The sequence below is a fragment of the Neovison vison genome, chromosome 4 (genome assembly GCF_020171115.1).
Source record: "Neovison vison isolate M4711 chromosome 4, ASM_NN_V1, whole genome shotgun sequence".
In the NCBI taxonomy this organism is placed as follows: domain Eukaryota; kingdom Metazoa; phylum Chordata; class Mammalia; order Carnivora; family Mustelidae; genus Neogale; species Neogale vison.
The window spans coordinates 3746131-3766081 of record NC_058094.1 but is presented as its reverse complement, the minus strand read 5'-3'; the positions used below and the strand labels follow the sequence as shown (position 1 = coordinate 3766081).

The window sequence follows — 19951 nt, the reverse complement described above, 5'->3', positions numbered from 1 at the left end:
TCCCATGGAACCCGCCTGCCTGAGTGTCTGATGGCCAACAGGCTGCCCCTGACGACACTCCTTCGCAGGGTTCCAGGTGCCCACCTAAGGGCCCCGGCGAGCTCTGAGATGCCCACTGTAAATAGGGCAAAAGTGGCTGTGGCCCCCCTTACTCCTGAAAGCTGGGGGGCCCTGCAGCGGGTGGATCCCATACCCTGCACCCCACAGCCCAGGACAAGGAGGCCCTTGTGCTCTTCAGCTACCATGTGAGACACCCCAGCTGGACACCAGGCATTGGGGACATGGAGCCCCTGGGCCCGGGTGCTTTACACAGGGTGGGCGCCAGCAATGTGACAACTGCCCTGGGGAGCTCGGCAGGGCCCGGAGGTCCCGGGGTGACTTCATGGACCATACGTGCTAGTTCTGGTACTCTCTTGTCCTGAACGGTAGTGCAGGGCTTCTGCTGTTGGCCCGTGAGGGCTGGGCACGGGGCAGGAGCCCCCCACATGCACCCCCAGTCCTGCAGCAGCTGTGGAGGGCCGGGAAGGCCGCCAGCTGGGGGCCCGACAGCAGGGGCCCAGGGCAGTTCAGGGACACTGTCTTCACTCGGCTCACAGCCCACGCCTGGGGCACCTCTGTAGCCTCTGACAGTCCCGCTTTGCCTGCCGCCCCCCAATCGCAGCACAGCCTCCTCCTCTGGGTGGTGGGACCTGGGCTGTAGCTCCCTCCCACGGGCTCGGAGGGTGACAGCGTGGCCATGCTCACGGAGAACCCCTCCCCTGGGCTGCGAGCTGCCACAGCCCCTCACCTCCCAGGCCTAGCCCCGACCCCAAGTCTCTCCCAAGTCCCATCCTCGCTCTGCCCCAGCCCACACAGCCAGCCGCCTCCCCAGCAGCCCACGCGGGGGCCCAACGGACCCTGCCTTTCACTCCCGCCTCCACCGCAGCTCAAGAAAGGCCCAGTGACACCTCCACGCCCCCTTTCCGCGTCCCCTCCATCCACTCTACCAGCCCCACCAGCTCCACCTACCTGGCCTCCTGGCTGCTATTCTCATTCTCCACAGAGCGGCACAAGTCATGTTGCATAACTCCCCTGCTGAAAAACCACCAGTGGTTCTCTAGTTCACTTAGAATAAAAACCCACACACTGTAGCAGCCGCCCCAGGACCCTCTGGAGCCTGGCTCCTGCCCACCCCCATCGTCCCCGCAGCCCACAGGGCCTCCTTCTGTTCCTCAAAGACACCACGCTCGCCGCCACCTCAGGGCCTTTGCACGTGCTGCTGCGCCTGGAACACTGCCCCAGATCGGCATGTGATTGCACCTGGCCCATCATTGGGCTCCCAACTCAAGGTCTGCCCCCGGAGAGGTCCTTCCCGGACCCCACTGGCCCTCAGTTATAGGCCTTGTTTCGTCTCTTAGCAGCGCAGCACCGAGTGAACAGTCTTCGTGTGTGGGTCTCTGTGGACCATCTGTCTCCTAGCAGAAGTCAGGAGAGGACGGAACAGACTCTCCCTCACAGCCGCAGAAAGAACCAGCCCTGCCAACACCTTGGTCTCGGGCTTCTGGCCACCAGGCCTGGGAGACCAGAAAGTTCCGTTGTCTGGGCCACTCAGCTTGGACCTTGTTGGGGTGGCCTCAGGGGAGGAGCAAGGTGGCCCCCACCCACTGTGGAGAGGGCTTACAAGGGGAGTACGGGGAGCAGGGCTGCTGGTTATCACAGGGCATGGCAAATGCCCCAGAAACACAGTGGCTCAAACAGCCATTGGATTTGTCTCCTGGTTCTGAGCTAAGGTCAGGGGTTGAGGGAAGGCTAGGCAGGGCCGTCCGTCTGCTCTGACCCGTGTGATGTCCACGGGGCCCTTGCTCCTTCCTGCCCCATCCTGGAGGCCTGCGTGGCCCCACATGGCACTGTGGTCTCGGTGTGGTCACACAGCGTACGTGCTGCTGACGTCTGAAGGGCGGTGAGGGAGCCGTCAGGCCAGTGGAAGTCTTTGGGACCCTCTGCCATAATCTGGGGGGTCAAAGCAGCCACAGGGCCTCCCCTGATCCTCCCACGGGCTCGGAGGGTGACAGCGTGGCCATGCTCACGGAGAACCCCTCCCCTGGGCTGCGAGCTGCCACAGCCCCTCACCTCCCAGGCCTAGCCCCCAGAAAGAGGCCCATCCTGTTGATGGGGGAACACACGGCCGCACCGGGAAACCACTGTAGTCGCGTCCAAAGAAAACACCATCTGCCCCAGGGGGACAGTTCTGCAGGCAGAGCTGCGGGTTCCTGGCGTCCACCCGTAGTAAGGACTCACTCCGACACAACGAACCCCACGGCTGGGACCCTGGTGGGCTGGGGGAGCAGCCTGGGGCAGGGGCCGTGGGACGCACAAACGTGGGCCGAGGAGGCCATTTCCGGCTCGGGGAAGCCTGCGGAGGAGCAGACGCCGGCAGCCTGCAGGTGCGCCGTGGAGGTCAGAATCAGCCTGCTCCTCCTGCTCTGGCGGATCGGCCCCTCCTGGCCACTGCTGACAAGCAGCACACACCTCTCCGGGCCAAGGCCATGGCCTCGGCGAGACTGAAACCACTGCTTTCTGGGCCTGCTTTTAAGCAGGAAAGTGACTGCAGTCCCAGAGGGGGCTCCCGGGCAGGGCACCAGGCTCCTGGCCCGGGGAGTTGGCAGCCCCGGCCTTTGCTGGTACAGGCAGGGGAGAGATGCAGGCCAGCCGGGTCCATCCACACCGTCTGTGGGGCTCGGGCAGGAGCACTAGTGGACACCCACCTACGCGGCGTCCACACGTTCCCAAGCTGGATGTGGAGCTAACAAACCCGACGTCAGGTTCGTTTTATCCCTCCTCCTAACTTGACAACGACGCCTTCAAAAGGACAGGGAGGGCCGAGTTCAAACCACTCTAGAATCTTTGGGCCCCCAGGGTTCAGGCAGGAGAGAGAGGACTCAGGGCGCTCCGGCCCTGGCCGGCTCTCCCCTCTTCCTCCCCTCTCACACCTCGGTCTGCCGCACCTTCGACGACCTCGAGGCTGGAGACGTCCCCTCTGACGGCAGGACACGGGACGGACCCTGCGCGTGCCAGCCCCTCCGGCATGTGGCGTGGAGCCGGCACGCGCTCCCATCCCTCTCTGCTCGCCGGGCTGCGTGGCCCCCACAGAAATGGCCCCAGGTTGTCAGCCTGAACTCAGGGCCCCACGCCCACTCGCTCTCCAAAGCCGGTGCCCTCACCCCTTTCTGGAGCTCCAGCGCCCCCCTGCTCTCCTCTCCCCGGCTGCCCACGGTGCACGTTCCCCTCCTGTGCTCTGCTCCCCTCCACACCTCCCTCCTTTGCGCTCCACACTGGGACAGCGGCCTCTACAGGGCAGGGACACTCCCTCTTGGCCCCCTGAGCAAGGGCCTTGCTACACCTGGGCGGAGGCCAGGGAGCCCTGGCTCCCGACAGACAGACTCACGAGCAAGAAGCGCCTGTGTGGGGCTCACCCCGCACCCGGGGCACCAAGCAGAGGGCTTGTTAAGGGCTGTGGCATCGGGGGGCCCGGAGGAGTGGTGTGTCGTGCGCATCTGAGAAGCCAGCATGCGGATCGGACTGCTGGGAACAGTTCGTTCTCCTAAATCATTCGGTCCTCTCCACCATCTTCTGAGCAGCCTGGGCTTGCTCAGCAAGGGGGTGCAGACCTGGGAACAGGGGCCCCCAGGTCACCACTCTCAGTGATGAGATTTAGGCCTCCATCATAGCCCTGAGCTGCACTCTGTACCCCAGAAAGAGGGAATCAGAACCCCAGCTCTGAGGCTCCTGGGGTTATGGGGTGGGGCAAGGCAGCGGCCAGGGCCCTGTGGGCACAGCAGGCCCTAGCTGGAGAGAGACGGAGGCTCCAACACGGCCCGTCCCGATTCGCACCTCCCCTCCGAGCCCCGCATCCACGCAGGCCGTCCCGGCTCATGGCTTCCCGAAAGTGGAGATGGGTCCCTCTAACGGGACCGGCTCACAGCTTTGTTCGTGCTACGAGGGAGCAGGGGAAGACCCGTATTGACTGAGGACCTTAACAGCCATGAGGTACTGCGTGCACCAGGCGTGTTTCAAGCAATTCGGTTTTGTCTTCTTAGTAACCCTGTAAGCTGGGCTTTCGGGAGAAGAAGACCCGCCCAGGTGGGTTCAGTGACTTGATCAAAGCCCTGCGGGGACCCGGGGTCAGGGCACGCCCGGTCTGAGGACAGAGCTCGCGATCGTTTGCCGCGGCCACACTACAGCGGGGCTTTGGAGAGAGTGGGCCATAAACCTGTGGATTTATCCGGGAGAACAGTTCCTTACTGAAATGCCTTTCCTGAGTCACGGGAACTCCAGAGCTCCGAAAATCCGATGGAACCTCTGGCTTGTCTTCCCCGCCAGCTGGCCCTCTAATTAGCTGTCCGTCCCTCTCCCAGCAAACCCTACACGGGCATCCACCAGGTACTGGCACTGGCTCCCCGCTGGGAACCCAGTGAGGTCCCTGACTTCCGGGGTCACCCCTGGGAGAGGGAAGAGAGGAAACCAGCAAGCAGCCCCCCACCACACGCACACACGATTCTACATTCATCAGTGACGGAGAGATGCAAGGCTGCCCGTGACGGTCTCTGTAAGGAGGTGACATTGACGCCGAGCCTGGAAGGAGCTGGACACGCAGATACTCGTGGGAACGCATGTCAGGCCGAGGCCGAGCGGGTGGAAAGGCCTGAGCACACAGCGACCCTAGGCAGAGACGAGACCAGGGCACGGGCGGCTGAGTCGGGGAGGGCCTCTAGAGTATGAGATGCGCACAGCTTTCCACCAAGTGAAATGGAAGCCCCCAGGGGGCTTGTAGCAGAGGAGACGGGAGTTGACGGCCTTCCTGGGCCTGCCGCCAGCAGGGGCAGAGTGACGAGGGCAGTGGGGGGGTGATCAGCCCAGGTGAATGGGGGGTATGGTAAGAAGTGGTCAGGGGCAGCGTGCTCAGGGGGTGAGTGAGGGGCCTGGAGGGGGAACGGCCAACAACGGGGATTTGGGAGCTCGGGGGACTACAGAGTCTGTCTGGCCTCGTGGCGCTGAGGTGCCCGTTAGCTGTCCGAGCAGGCAGGGGTTGTGTGGGGGAGCGACAGGCAGACATACGCCGCAGCACTGAGAAATCCGACTGCACCACCTAAGCGAGCGCCAGACACAAGGGCACCCATGGTGTGACCCCCTCCTGTGGACGCAAGATGTCCAGACTGGTGGTGGAGACAGGAAGTGGGTGTGGGCGGTCAGGGCTACTGGCAGGACCGGGGAGCGACGGCCCACCGTCGACAGCTCCTGCTCAGGACTACAAAAATGCTCCCAAACGAGATGGTGCTGACAGGGGCACAGTTGTGTGCAGATTCTGAAGCCACCGAATTACACACGTTCCAGGGTAAACTGTGCAGACTTCTAGGCCGGGTGGGGACGGAGGGAAGCTTTGGCACAGGAGAGAAACCCTGGGGCTCGGTGAGCGGGCGGAGATGTGGGCATCGCGCACCCAGCACGGTGAGAGCAAGGGCAGGCCCGCAGGGCGCTGCATCCCGGGGGCCAGTGCGGGAGGCTCCTTGAAGGAAGGGAGATCAGCAGGACCACGCGTGGCAACCTGAGACACCGAGAAGGCGGCGCTGGAGCTGTCCAGACAACGGGCTGTAAAGGGGGCGGGAACTGGGGGGGGTTCCCAGAGGAGGGCAGGGTCACAGGAGGCCCTGGCAGCTCTGCGGAGGGGCATGAGCCGCTGATGGAGGGACTGCGGAGCTGGATGTGGGAGCAGAGCCACACCACAGCCCAGCACACCATGCAGAGGTGGGTCCCGGACAGTGGCCAGAGCATCGGCTGGTTTCATTTGCTCCCTCCCTGGCCCGGTCAGTTCATCTTCTCCGTCCTGTGGCTCCTTGCTCACAGACCTTGCTGAGAAGCGGCCCCACCAGAAGGACCTGGGCATGTGTGGCCCTGTTTGGGAGCAGGAAGAAGGGGAGCCCAAGCTTCGAGCCCGCCTCCACAGGGTCCCGCCCAGAGGACGCGCAGCCACGTGCTCCTGCCCTGGTCTGCGCTCCCCCGAGCAGACGGCCACTTCCGTCTAAGCTTTGGGATGTGCTGATGCCCCAGAAGGTGAAGAGCCAGGATTTCAAAGGAGGCGCTGGGCCCAGGCAGGAGAAGAGTCAGTCTAAGAACGGAAACCGAGGGAGCGCTCGTGATCCGCTCATGGGTCCGGACCGTGCCCTGTGCGGGAGGCAGAGGCTCGGGGGCAGATGGCCCCAAGCAGGCAGAGAGCCAGGCTCCCGGCAAGCCCCAGTGGTGGCCGGAATGGGTATAAGAGACACGTGGTCTGGGAATGCAGAGCCTACACCAATCTGCGTCTGGGTCACACGGACGGCGCTTCTCCCCAAGCCGAACTCCACACTCGGAAACGAACAGCCCAGCCAACCACACCGACCACTCTGTGTCCCTGTGCTGCTCCCTGCTGGGGACCTTTGCTGGGGCCAGGGGGTGGCCCCTGGGCCCAGGCTGCTTCGCTGGGCTTCTCCACACTGGACCCGGAGCTCGGAAACTGCCTGTGGCCCCTTTTAAGGACACAGATCCAGTCTGGAGAGCTTTATCCCCAGAAGGGTTACAGGCACAAAAATAATCACCGAGCAATTTTCATAGACAAAACATCTAACACAAAAAGCAATTCAACAGCTTTCTCACTAGTCCTCAGGGAACCTGTCAAATCCCTTTGGCCCCAACACAGACAAACAGAGACGGAAAGTAAGTTTCAAAGACCGGGCGCTGCCTCAGGCTCTGGCAGCCCTCGCAGGACGTGTGTCTTCGGTGGAACCCTGCTCAGACGCGGCCCAACCTGGTCATCCTGAGGTCCCCCACTCCAGCTTACTGGGTGGTCCACAGGCCCAGTGGTCCCAGGCTGGGCCAGGCCTCCTCCCCAGCCCATGCTCTGTATCCCCGCCCCAGTGTGAGTTCCTGCAGAGGTTCACACACATTCTTCAAACGCAAGTTGTAATCCATTGATAAACCTTCCTTCTGCAAACACGTATCGATCTCTGCACCAGGGTCTCTAGAACCTGATAATCGTTCAAATCAGGGCTCTGACGCTTACCACCAATGGGACCTTGGACAGGACACACCACTTTGGGACATTTTCATTTCCTTATCTGTGACATTCCTAACCAGCAACAGGCAGGGACACAACAGGCCACCAGTGGAGTTTGCTTTTAGGGTCCCAATCCCAGGGCTATACCCACAAGAGGGAGGACACGAGTGGGTCACAGGCTTTAGGCTCTGCATTCAACAGCCCCACTCTGGCCTCTCTTCTCCTTAAAGACCTTTTTTCAGGGGCAAAGCTAAGCAGATGTCACATCTCTGGGGAGCATCCTGTTCTCCAGAGGGAACTGCCTGCTGCTTCCACACTTCTGCTCTAACTGTATCCATCACACATTCTGTGCATCTGTGAGCCCCAGGCCCAGCCTCGCACAGCCCTGGTCGAGAGCTGCTGTACCACACCTGCCGCTATCGCTCCCCTTGGCGATGACCACAGCCATGGCTGCCAGCCTCTGCTGACCCTTGTATGAGCCACCTGATTTAATTCCCACAATAGCCAATGAGACAGGAATGGCCCCTCCTCACACTGTAGACATGAAGACAGCCCCCCAAAGAAGCCAAGGGGCCATACCACATGGCTGGGCCAGCTCTGATGCCCAAGTCCTGCTCCCCCAGCTCTGGCCAACTGTTCTGGTTTGGGGCTGAGCTGAGCACGACACAAGGAGAAAATGCAAAGTGCTGTGAGAGGAGAGTCAAATTTCTCTACTCACACAGCAAGGCCACTGCTGGGCTGGCTAGGAAAGGCCCTGTCCTCACTGGGGGCCCTTGAGGGCTGGGTGACACAGGCCCCCATAAGGAAGTCAGGCAGGTGTGGGCAGGGAGGGGGTGAAGCATCCAGATGGAGGACACTGAGGGGCCCAGTGCAGAGAAGGGAAGGTGGGTGTGAGCCACAGCAGGCAGCTTTCCTACTGGGTCCAGATCTGCTGGGGCCAGAGGGACAGCAGATGTGATGGCCCATGGACCCAGGAGAAACCCCAACGGCCCAATGCCACTCCTGGCCAGGAATCCACAATGCAATGACTACCGGTCAGTCCTGCCAGTCTCCAAGGCGCAGGTGTGGCCCACAGCCCAAGTACTAACTCACTCGGGATCCAAATGGGAAGTGATCGTTCATCAAGCAAAACGGCCCAGGTGTGTGCACAGGTGAGCCCGCTCTCACACGGGTGCGGAGGAAGAGGACCGGATGGAGCGCCCTCCTCTCCCCACCACGGGGACCCCACCAAGACAAGGGTATCCCCTCGTTCTGGAATGAGGACACAGAAGCCGCCTGCCCATGGGCACCCACAGTGGAAAGGGGCCGAGCCTTAGAGCCGACAGCACCTTGCTGGCGAGGCCCGACCACTCCGTGCTTTAGGAGAGGCCCGGGGCCCAGAGGTGCCGCAGAGTCCTTGCTGGTAGGGTGAAGGACAGGGACTAGGCACCCATGTGGGGCCCCTTGCTCCCAAGGGCTGCTGACTCACTTGGGGAAGGTGAGCATCGGGAAAGACGACGCAGCAGCCCAGGCCAGGGCCTCGGGAGGGCGCCTCCCACAGGCCCCGCACCCACCCGCCCCGGCTGTCTCCACAGCCACCCTGTCTCAGCCCCATACCCCAAGGCCCCAGGGTCACCAAGAAATCCTACACTCAGCTCCCTGCTCCAATGCACCCCAGCTGACGCCCCCCACCCCGGCCTCCTGGAGTCCTGTTCATCTTCTGGGGACACAGGGAGTCCCCAGTGCAGCCCTATCGTGTCTCTGCAGGGCTGGGCATGGAGGCGGGGGGGGGGGATGCTGGTTGGGTTGCCACGTCCCCTTCCAGCCTAAAGCCTGCTCTCCCCACTGTGGCACCTCGCAGGGGCCCCATAAGGCAGGGGCCTCACGCCCGGGCCGCTTCTCAGCAGGGAGCCATGCTCCCAAGCGAGTGCTCACCTTCCCAGAAGCACCGTGCGGCAGGGCCCGACCAGCAGAATGCCAGGTGCACCGAGGTCCCTCCCTCTGTCTTTCCTCGCCCTGGGCACTTTAATAGGTTTTAACTAAAATCCAAAGGAAAAGTGAGACGGTACTTAGTGCTAATTGGGATCATTAAAACGACAGTAAGGGAAGATAAAGCTCACCGTGGCTACCAGAAGCCGTGCCTGCTCTGGGGTCATTCCTGAGGCTAAAATCCACCCTCCTCCAATATCCAGAAAAGCAGCACATCAGTCCAAAAGACAGACTGCCTCTAGGGTGACCAAGGTGGTGATGGGAGGGTCCTCTCCAAAGGACAGGACTCAGGGGCAGAGGGGCCACCAACCGCTCCCTCTGTGCCCATGCCATGGCCCCCACGGCTTCGTGGCCCCCACGGCTTCGTGGCCCCTCATGGCTTTGTGGCCCCCATTCCATTGCTACCAGGGCCTCCCGGGCACCTGCTGCCCAGCGCTGGGGCCCACTGCCCCGGAGGACCCTGGCCAGCCGCTAACACAAGCCGCACCATCTCCACGGGCCTCTGTGCGCGGCAGCCCCGGTGCCTGAAACCAGTCACAAAGTGAGTCAATGCATCTTTCACCCCGTGACCCTTCGTTCAATGCCTCCTGTGTGTCAGGCACTCTCCCAGAAAAGAGACAAGTTTCTAGAAAGAAATGGAACCTCAAAGAACTACCTGCTTTCAAGAAGCTCATATTCTGATGGGGAAAGCAGAAAACCGGCCAAGAGGAGTGCCTTGTTGGCAGGGATGGGTCCTGAGAAGGGGCCCCGCTGCAAGCGGGGCAGGTGCAGGATGAGCAAACAGCAAAGCGGGCACTCGGGAGGGGAGAGGAGAGGAGGGGAAGTAGAGCTCTCTGGGCTGGGTGGGGGCAATGGCAGACCTTCCGCTCCTGCCGACCACTCAGCAAGGGCAGATGCTCCCCGTGCTCCCGGGACCTGCCTCGCCCTGGGGCAGGCACCATGCTCCCCAGGCCAGAAGCAGCCACCGGCAGGGAAGAGGCACTTGCTACCATTCCCCGAGGGAATGCAGGTGTCTCCCTGCCAACCCGAGAGCGCCTCGCTGCCGTTCACTATGGAGACGATCACGTCCCGATAAGGACAGGAAGGCTGGGCGAGGGGAGGGCACGCGTCTGGCTGACAAGTGAGGGCAGAGCTAGAACTGGCCTCAGCTGCCCGGGCCCAGCCCCAACCCCAGCACACACTTCTGGAAGTCCCGGAGCAGCAGGGCACACAGTGGGCCAGTAGCAGACAGACATGACCCAGTGCCGTTTACCTTGCGGTGACGTGCGACAAAGCGGCTCTTGGAAACCCGTGACTCCAGGGCTCCCCAACACACCCAGAGCGGGCCCTTCTCGGCAGCTGTGGAGCCTGGGGCCAGACCCCCCGGGGAGCACGGGTCTCTCCTACCTGCCCCTCATGCTCCGTGTGCGTCCTGCATGTGGCCTCCCATCGACACGGAGGGACCCTGCAGGAGGCCCTCAGGGCGCCCCCAGTTCTCCAGATGAGCTCTCTTCGGCTCCTTTTCCTAACAAATGCAAGAGACTAGAGCACCGGTCCCTGGAGACCCAGAACCAGCTGTGATCAGTCATTCGTTTTGTGTCTTCCTTTCCTGTAAACGTTTCCCCTTTCCACAAGCTGATAAATTCGCTTTTCCCAGAAACTGAGAAGAGGGCCTTTGGCCCAGGCCAGGCACAAAGTATGTCTTTCAGGGCAAAAAATCACCAGCTGCTCTCCGGGAGCACCAGCAAGTTGAGGGGCTGAGGCCAGGTCCGGGAGAGAGGGCCGTGGGCCGGCGTGAGCCACGGGGTCACGCCCAGCACAGACACGGCCGCAGCCAGGTGTGAGCACCGAGTCTGGGTCTCCGCTGCCCTCTGCCCTGTGGGCTTCAGGGCCCTGGGAGAGCATGCTTCTCTCTTTCCCCGGGGCCCCAAGGCGAAGCCTGCCTGACCCCAGCCAGGACCAAGTGCCCCGTCCTGACCATCATGACCACCTGTCCTTCCATCTCGGGGCCCGGGCCTGTAGCTGTGCCCACAGGGAGCACCTCTCTCTCCACTTCTGCTGCTGAAATCCAACTCTGCCTTTGGGGCCTATCCGAAGGCAGGTCCCCTCCCAACCCCTGACTGCTGTGATGTCTTAAGGACAGGTGCCAGGCACAGGGGCAGCCGGCCTGGTGGCTCACGGTGCCCCTGCAGCTGGGCTGTCTCTCTCTTCTCCCTGGGCACTCCCAGAGTCATGGGTGGTCGCCTCCAGCCCAGCTCCGACCCTAGCCAAGACTAGAGCACAGGGCTGGGCAGACTTCACCAGCCCACACGAGTTGGAGGGAATCGGGACCCAGACACAGTACCCTACGAGGACACTGGCCCGCACACCAATGCCAGGCCCAACCCCGTCAGACGACTGGGAGCCCAGAGTCCCCCAGCGGCTCAAGCAGAACCTGGTCCGCGAGGCCAGTGCACTAACCGGGGACGTGAGCGGCCGTGGGAGTCCTTCCGTTGTTTGTGCCTCAGCACTGACCGTCTGTCCTCTGGGCTTCAGAGAGAAGTGGCCTCCTCGGAAAGGCTCGATGGCACAGGGGTGGGACTGAGACCACGGGTTAGCACGGCTTGTCCGCGGAAAGGAGATGCTCGCAACGCACTCAAGAAGTGTGATTCCGGGGCGCCTAGGTGGCTCAGTGGGTTAAAGCCTCTGCCTTTGGCTCAGGTCATGATCTCAGGGTCCTGGGATCGAGGCCTGCGTCGGGCTCTCTGCTCAGTAGGGAGCCTGCTTCTCCCCCTCTCTCTATCTGCCTGTCTACTTGTGATTTCTGTCTGTCAAATAAATAAATAAAATCTTTAAAAAAAAAAAGAAGTGTGATTCTGAACCGACGGCCCGATTCCCCAGAGTGCCACAGTGCCAGGCCCTGAACGCAGCCTCTGGAGCGCCGCCTGTGAATGGGCCCCGGGCACACCGGGAGCTCCGTCTCCATCCGTCCACCTGTGAGAATGCGTGTGTGTGTGCACATGCATGTACACGTGGAAGGGAACACAGCTGTGTCATGGCAAGACACGCGTGTGCGGCCTCAAGAGCTCCCAAGCCAACAAATACATTTCACTTGAGAAATGACAATAAAGTTCCTTTGGGAAAACAAAAAGGATTTTGAGACCATAAAAGCAAAAGTCCTCCATGCCTCTGAATTCATATAAAATGACCATATCATCATTTGTTCCTAAAATTGTGCCTTAAAACCTCTGTGGCTTCCGTACTCCTCGGCTCCTGCGTGACCCTGCCTGGAGCCTGGCCAGCACCCCAGGGCTCTCTCACTTCTCCCAACACAGCCTGATCCTTTGCCTTCCGTGACCCTGTGCCTTGACCATCTTTCAAAACTCAGTTCCATTGGCATCCTCTCTGGTACTTTCTACCTCACGGTCAAAATGAAACACACTCGTCTTTTCTATGGATTTGTTCTAGCGTTCAGGAGATAGTCTTCTGGATTCCCTGTGCTGCTCCCAGGCCGTGTCCTCCTCGGGACAGTGCCGAGTGGGGCCTGACAGGCGCCAGGTGCTTAGTAAATGTCTGCCACATGAAGGACGGAGGGCTTTATTTTACTGAAGTTTTCCCAGGCTAGCTCTTAAAATTCCTTGGATCTGGTTCCAAATTAGCCACATAGGAAACAGAGTGTGCCTGTTTTATTCCTAGCGTTCTCCTCCTGGCCTTGTAGGGGCTAGGAAAACATTTCCTGAATGAGCAAATAAATGAATAAATGGCTTTCTTCTTGACAATAATGCATCAGTTACTCCTCCTGGCCGTGAGACTTCTTATTACATAATAATGGGCACTTTGGTGGAACAAAATCATGTCACAACATCTACAGTGGAAGACTTTCACTTCCAATCAAGAAGGAGTAGAAGGACTGATTTACCCTCCTTCAGCATAAGACAAACAGAAACAAAATGCAGAGAAGACGGCTTTCAAGATGTTGGTCATCAGGCAGCAAAGTACAGTGACGCAAGAGATAAGAAAGAAACGAGGGGAACCCTGGGACACCTCAGCTCGCTTCCTTGAGAGCTTTGGGGTCATAACACAGGGAGAAGGGCCCCCACATGTCTGTGGGTTGAGCAGACAGAGAGAGAGACCAAGAGATGAACATGGCTACAGCTCCTAAGATAGAAAACCCAAAAGACGAGAGCAAGAGGGGGACCACAGAAGATTCCCCCTCATGTACTCAGTGGAGTACTAGAAAGATTCAAGGCCAGGGCAGGCAGGGGCTGCCTCAAAGGACAAGAGGGAAATGTGTCTGGGGGCACCCACAGACCCAGAACAGTGCCTGCTCCCAGCGGCAGACAAACATCGGCATCTGTAAGGTGGTAGCCTACTTAGAAAGCTCTCTCCTTCCTAGTGGGGCATAATTAGCCCTAGACTAAACACTGTGCTGGTCCTGCCCCAAAAATCCTGAAAGCAAAAACCAAAATGATATAACTTTTCCTAAGTAATAAAACCGTGTCCTAGAATCTCAAGGATATTTATATCCAGCACGCAACAAGATCAAATTGATAATGTCTGGCATCCAGTGAAAGATCACCAGGCAAGCAAAGGTACAGAAAAACATGACTCACAATGAGGAGGGAAGAAACCACCAATCAAAACAGGCCCAGAACTGACACAAATGTCAGAATTAGCAAATGAGAACATTAAAGCAATTACATCTCTCCCAGATGTTCCAGAAGTTAAGCAATGACACAGAAGGCACAAAGAAGACCCAATTCAAACTTCTATCCGTGAAATGTACAATATCTGAGATGAAAACACACTGGGTGGGTTAACAGCAGATTTTACACTGCGGAAGAAAAAGGAGTGTATTTGAAGACACAGCAGTAAAAACTATCCAAAGTGAAATGCACAGATAAAATATTTGATAAAAAGACCATTCGTGAGCTCTTTGATCATTTTAAGTGGCCAAACGTATCTGTAACTGAAGTCCCCTGAAACAGAGGAGAACGGAGGGAGAAAGAAGAAAATGACCGAGAAATAATGGCCAACATGTTTCTGAAATTGATAGAAACTATAAATTTCTGGATCCGCAAAGCCAGTCTAATCCTAAGCACAAGAAATACTAAAACTAAGTAAACTAAACCACGACACACTCTAATCACATGGCTCAAACCTAGTGGTATTAAAAGCAGCTAAGAAGGGGGGCTGGTGGGGGGAATATGCATGACATACAGGGAAACAAAGAGAAGAATGATAGCAGCTTCTCATCAGAAACAAGGTTAGACGGGAGACAGTGGAGACCATCTAAACTACTTGGTGGGGCAGGGGGTGGAGGACAGCTAGCCTAGAAATTGAAACCAGGCAAAAAAGAACTCCTTCAAAAACTAGGTGACATAAAGATTTTTTTTTTTTTTAGAAATATAAAAAGCAAAAAGAATTTAGCAGAAAGAGACCTGAACATTCCAAAACGTTAAAATCTCTTAGGCACAAAGAAAATGACACCAAGTGAAGACACAGATCAAGAAGAAGCAATGTGGGCACAGGAATGGTAACTAGATGGGTAAATACAGAAGATTTTTTTTTCTTATTTAAACCCCTGCACAATAACAATGTTTTGTGGGATTTGCCATGAATATAGAAATAAAATGTGTGACAATAATACTAAAGTTCAGAAAGAAGAATTGGAACTATACTACTATGAGGTTCTTGAAGTATATATAAAGTTGTATATTGTCACTTCTACAGAGACTGTGATAAGATCAAGATGTATACTATAAACCCTAAAAAAGCCCCTAAAATAATAAAATGAAAGAGTTAGAGTTGAAACCCAACAAAGAAGATAAACTGTCTTTGTTCGAGGATGAAATAATCATCTATGTAGAAAATTTTTAAAAACTGAGAAAAAAAAAAGTCTCAGAACTAAGTGATTACAGCTACACTGCCAGACATAAGGTAAATATACAAAAAAGTCAACCAGCATCCTGCCCCCAAATGAAATACTTAGGTATAAATATATAAATTATATATAAACTATGTGTAAGATCTACATGAGGGAATCAACAAAACTCTGATGTAAGTAATCAGAGCAGTACTAAATATATAGAGAGATAGTCCATGTTCATGAACAGGAGGGCTGGGTATTGGCAAGAGGTCAATTCTTCCTAATTTCATTTATAGAGTCAATGCGATCAAAGTAAAATTCCCAGCAGTGATTTTTTGGTCATTGACAAACTAGTTCTAAGTTTTACAGGGAGCAGAAAAAGAAAAATAAATAAACAGAACAACAACAAACAAACAAACAAAAAAAAATAGAAGGAAAGAAAAGAAAAGAAAAAAGACCCCAAACAGCTAACACAATATTAAAGGAAATGACACTATCTGACTTCAAGACTTCCTATCAAGCTACAGGAATCAAGGCAGTGTGATATTGGTGAGAGAACACACAGATCAATGGAAGAGAGAATAAAGGGCCAGAAATGGATCCAGGTAAATGGAGCCAACCAACCTCTGACAGAAGAATAGAGGCGATCCAGGGGAGAAAAGATGGCCTCTCCAACAAATGATATTGGAACAACCACTTGTAGACGCAGACGTTAAAACCCTTCACAAAAATTAGCTCAAAATGTATCGCAGACCTAAATGTAAAATGTAAAACTACAAAAGTCCTGGAAGATACCATAAGAACAATCTAGATAACCTGGAGTATGTTAACAACGTTCAAAATATGACATCAAAGGCACTACCCATAAAAGATTTGGTAAGCTGGAATTCATTAAAATAAAAAACTTCTATTCTGCAAAAGACATTGTCAAGGGAATGAGAAGACTAGTCTGGGAGAAAATATTTGCAAAATACATATTTGGTAAAAGACTGTTACCTAAAATATACACAGAACCCTTAAAACTCAATGATAAGGAAAGAGACAACCCAACTAAAAATGGGAAAAAGACCTGAACAGATACCTCACCAAGGCAGACAAACAGATGGCAAATAAGTAAAAAGATGCCCCTATGTCATCAGGGAATTGCAATTGAAAACAATGGGATAGCACTGTGGACCCTTTACAAAGTAACCAAATTCCAAACTTACTCACAACAGGAAATGCTGGTGGGTATATGAGGCAACAGGAACTCTCATTCATTGCTGGTGGGAGTGCAAAATGGTACATTTTGGAAGACAGTTTGGTGGTTTCTTATAAAACCTAACAGGCTCGTACCACAGAATCCAGCAATCATGCTCTTTGCTGTTGATCCAAGTGATCTGAAAACTTACGACCACACAAAACCTGCACAAGAACTAGCAGCTTCTTCACAACTGCTGAAACTTAGAAGCAACCAAAACATTCTTCAGTCGATGAATGGATAAATCAACAGTGGTCCAGACAGACAATGAAATATTAGGCTAAAAAGAAATGAACTACCAGCCATGAAAAGACATGGAGGAACCTTAAACGCATACTGCAAAGTAAAAGAAGTCGTCTGAAAGGCTGCTCACTGTATAATTCAACTATGTGATGTTCTGGAAAAGGCAGCACTATGGAGACAGTAAAAAGATCAATGGTTGTCAAGGATTGGGGGAAAGGAGGATGAAAAGGCAGAGCACAGGGGATTTATAGGGCAGTGGAACTCCTCTGTGTGATACTGTAATATGGAAATATGTCATTATACATTTACCCAAAGCCATAGAATTTGCAACACCAAAAATGAACCCTAATGTGAACTAAGAACGTTGGGTGATGTGTACATGTAGGTTCAGTGATTGCAACAAACGTGCCACCCTGGGGATGGGGGCAAGTCCTGACAGTGGGGGAGGCTGTGAGAAGATGGGGATAGAGGGTGTGTAGGAACTTTCTGTACTTTCCATTCAATTTTGCTGTAAACCCAAAACCGCTGTAAAAAAATAGTCTATTTTGTAAAAATGGAATCACAAAAATACTTAAATCCCCAAGAAGGCAGTAAAAGAAGAAAATGGAAAAAGAACAGTTGGGACAGAGAAAAAAATCAAAGCTCACAGACTCAAACCTGAGCATGTTAATAATTATGTTAAAAGTTAACAGACTACATGTAACTAGGCCCAAATAAAAGGCAGAGATCGTCAGGTTAAAAACAAAGTAACATTTTAAAAGACCCACAAACAGTATGTTGCTTACAAGAAATGCACTTTAAATATAAAGAAACAAAGAGGCTAAAATTGAAAGTAAGAAAAAGGTGCATCACGCAAATACTAGGGCAAAGAAGGCCGGAGTGGATGTGTTAACATCAGAACAACCGATAACCGGAAATTACGGATGTGCTCTCCTAATTATAAAGGAGCCGATTCATCAAAGGACATAATTCTAAACACTTATGTACCTGGTAACAGAGCTTTAAGATTTGTAAAGTAGAGTCTGGTAGAGCTGCCAATGAAAACAGAGATAGCCACAATTATAGGTGCATATCTCAGTAAGCCTCCCTCAACAATGACACAAGTGAATAGGAAACCGACCAGGGCATCAAAGACGAACAACACATTCAAATAAGTTGATCTACTTAACATTCACAGAATGTGTTACTCAAACAGCATAACAGACAATATTTTCAAGTACACATGAAATATTTACCAATACAGACCATACTGTCGACGATAATTTTTTAAAGAGAGTCTGTGACAAAAGAAAGTATATTCTCTGACAACAAGGGCATTATATTAGCAATCACTCTTCAGGAAGAGATCTGGAAAATCTCCAAATATTTAGAAATTGAACAACACGCTTCCCAGTAACCCTCGGGTCGAAGAAGAAACTAAATGGGAAATTAGAAATGATTTTGAACTGAGTGAAAATGAAAACCACGTATCAAAATTCGTGAGATGCCAATAAAGTGAAGCTTACTGGGAAATTTATAACACCAAACACCTACTAAAAAAAAAAAAAGAAAAATCTCAAATTTATGATTGTAGCTTCGACATTAAAAAATCAGGAATAGAGGAACAAATTAAACCCGAAGTACAAAAAGAAAAAAAAAAAAAAAGGAAGTGGTAAACAGTCTAGCAGAAGCTGCTGCACTAGCAAAGAGAAAAGCAGCAGAGAAGAACCAGAGAAAAACGGTGGCACCAGAGTGGGCTCTTTGAGCAGCTCACAGAGTTGGTGCACCTCTAGCCACGCTGATGGGGAGGGAAGGCGGGAGACACGACCCATCCAACAGTGGGGAGTGATGGGCAGAAGACATCCTGTCCTGCAGCCCAGAGATCCCAGTCCTGGGTGGTGACTACAAACGAATGTTTCGTTTTATTTGACAGACAGAGATCACAAGCGGGCAGAGAGGCAGGCAGAGAGAGGGGGAAGAAGGCTCCCCGCGGAGCAGAGAGCCCGATGCAGCACTTGATCCCGGGACCCTGAGATCATGACCTGAGCCGAAGGCAGAGGCTTAACCCACGGAGCCACCCAGGTGCCCCTCACATAGAGACTTTTACAGAAATGGCTGTAGCTGCTTTGTTTCTAAATGGAAGCCGGCCACACGTCGACCGACACGTGCACAGGTAAGGGACACGTGGCGCGTGCATGCAATGGGCGCTACTCAGCCCCAGGAAGGAACAGGCCACCGACACAGGCCACAACGGGACTAAGTCTCTAGTTATTCTGGATGAAAGAAGTGGGTCCGAGAAAGGGTACATAGTGTAAGTGTCACGGATCTAAAACTCCAGGAAGCGTGGCGTGACCTGCTGTCGAGGAGGCAGACTGGGGACTGGAGTGGAGGCCCGGGCAGGGGGAAGACACTGCGAGGAGGCGGCCCAGGGACAGTGGCTTTGCCAAGGACAGGTGCCCCTGCTTTTCGCAGGTTCATGAGGCTTTCATGGAAGACCTACATCGATACCTGAACTTTTGCTAACCAAAGGACATCTGAAGAGGATTTCTCTTTTATAAAAAATAAAAATAACAAAGGCGTAAAGCAAAAATAGAGCTCCATGTTCATTCTGCAGTGAGCTGTCATTGAGGCAGCACGTGCCCCTGGCGGGGACAGCGGTGCCACCAACGCCTTCCCGGGAATCACACTCTGTGTCACACTGCCTGAGCCTGAGGGGCCGTCTAGGATCATCCTCCATCCCCCTCTTTTTAAAAAAAATTAATACTCAATTAGCCAACATCTAGTACATCATGAGTTCCAGGCGCAGAGATCAGTAAGCCATCGGTCGTCCAGAACCCTCCCTCCTCCTCGCAGCCTGGAGGCAGAGCCGTCGTGCCCGCCCGGAATGGGGGAGAACCTCAGCCCGGGGGGTGCCTTCTTCCCTGGGGTCTCATTTCCAACATGAGAAAAGGGCCTCAGCAGAGCTTCAGCATGAATGGGTCAAGTCCAAGACCTGGATGTATGTTTAAATTCCTTCCGTGTCTTTATCAGGTTAATCGTTAAAAACTGATGACAATTTAACTTGGACTTTACTTTTGTTTTTCAGATCGACGTCCCTGTTCTTCAAGCTGTGAATCTAACGTCTCCCTGCCCTTGGCCGGGTGCTACCTACCCGTCTGCACAGGGCAGGTCTCTGCCTGGCGGTGGCTGGAAACAGCACACACAGCGGCTCCGGGGAGTGACCCGGAGCGACGTGATTTGTGGAGGCTGAAGGCCTCTCAGGTCGGGTGGTGACAACGGTGATGCCGCCGTGCTCCCAAGGGCTGTCAGCGTGAAACAAGCCCGGGCACAGACGAGCTCTGGAAGGCACAGCGGGCTGCTTGGAGATGAGAGGGCCCCCTGTGCACTGGAGGGACGCACCCTTGCCCCAAGGGGGCCTCCCTTGTCCCCAGCCCATTCCCATGTATGCCAGAGGGCATGTGGACAGGTGCTGGCCCTCCTGGCCGTGGGGCCGTGACCAGCCCCTTCTCCCTGAACTTGTTCCTGCTGAGTGCAATGGTGCTGACTGTGACACGGAACAGGACAGCTGCCCAGATCACGGACAGAGCCGCCCTCCCTCCCCAAGCCTGGCCAGAGGCAGACCCTCCCT

The 19951-nt window shown here is 54.8% G+C and overlaps 1 protein-coding gene across 3 annotated transcripts in view; it reads right to left on the bottom strand.

Annotated features, from left to right (window-relative positions):
* TRAPPC9 (trafficking protein particle complex subunit 9) overlaps nucleotides 1-19951 on the bottom strand; it is a 521456-nt gene that overhangs the window by 20988 nt on the left and 480517 nt on the right. The window lies entirely within an intron of this gene.